This window comes from Vulpes vulpes, chromosome 9 (assembly GCF_048418805.1).
Source record: "Vulpes vulpes isolate BD-2025 chromosome 9, VulVul3, whole genome shotgun sequence".
Lineage (NCBI taxonomy): Eukaryota > Metazoa > Chordata > Mammalia > Carnivora > Canidae > Vulpes > Vulpes vulpes.
The window spans coordinates 14,362,958-14,364,277 of NC_132788.1; the positions used below are offsets into that span (position 1 = coordinate 14,362,958).

At 49.7% G+C, this 1,320-nt stretch overlaps 1 pseudogene; it reads left to right on the forward strand.

Annotated features, from left to right (window-relative positions):
* Nucleotides 1–417: 417 nt before the first annotated feature.
* LOC112925561 (U2 spliceosomal RNA) lies at nt 418–585 on the forward strand (annotated as a pseudogene).
* The last annotated feature ends 735 nt before the right edge of the window (nt 586–1,320 follow it).

Sequence of the window (1,320 nt, forward strand, 5' to 3'; positions counted from 1 at the left end):
CAATACGTCAGAGACAGACAAATGCCCTGCGATCTCACTGACACATGAATCTAAACATACAGCAAACCTGAGCTCATGGGTAGAAAACAGACTGGTGGCTGCCAAAGGTAATGGTGGCAGGGGGGTATGGGGGGTGACACAGGTGAGGGGTGAAAGTGCAAACTGTCAGTTCCCTGGGGACGCAATGGTGGCTAGAGTCAGTATTTGTGTGTGTGTGTGTGTGTGTGTGTGTGTGTTTTAAGATTTTATTTATTTATTCGTGAGAGATACACAGAGAGAGAGACAAGCAGAGACACAGGCAGAGGGAGAAGCAGGCTCCATGCAGGAAGCCTGACGTGGGAGTCTCCAGGATCACACCCTGGGCTGAGGATGGTGCTAAACCGCTGAGCCACCGGGGCTGCCCAGTATTTGTGTTTGATGGCTTCTTGGCCTTTTGGCTAAGATCAAGGGTAGTATTTGTGTTTGAAAGTTGCTAAGAAAGATCTTTTTTGTTCTCACGGCTGGAAAGAATGTCTTCTGTATGGTGATGCTAACGAGACCAGTGGTGCCACAATATACACAAATATGGGATCACGCTGTATCCCCAAAACTGTTGTCAATATATATACCAACAATATATATTGTCGACAATATTGACAATATATATATTGTTGTCAATTATACCTCAGTAAAAACTCCTGCTGTATGACACAAAAGGCTGTACATAGTCAATGTATACAGTTTGACAATTTTTCCTTGTTTTAAAATTTTTGTGTGTACAGACCCATGAGTCGTGAAGATCTGCTGTCTTTCCGCTTGTCCTGCATTTCCGTGGCAGTTCCCATGTGGTTTTTGACGCCTCCAATGAGAATATTAAGGTCACACCCTGGAAGTGTGGCACAGGGGGAGAGTCTGTAACCCCCGCGGTGCAGGCTGCCCGGGCAAGAGTCCGCAGGTGCTACAGCGGGGAGCCGATGAGGGGCTTCCAATGGCACGTCGGTGGTCAGACTTCTCCGCACAGTAATACACACATTTTATTCTGCAAGGCACGATGGCTGAGCTGCCCCAGATATGTTCCCTATGAGGATAAACCCCTCTTGTAGGCAAGTCATTTGCCACAGGAGCAGGAAACCCTGGAGCTCAACCCACAATCCACAGCCACCCTGCACGCAGGGATGGACGAGCTGCGGGCTCGGCCTCCTGGGCCTTCGTTTCCCCAGCTGCAGGATGTGAGCATTGGACGGGAAGATCCCCACCTGACACGTGTTCTCCCTCCAGGACCTTCCAGTCCACAAGCCAGGGAGGCCCCTGGATGAGTGGCTATGGAGCGATGTATGCAGC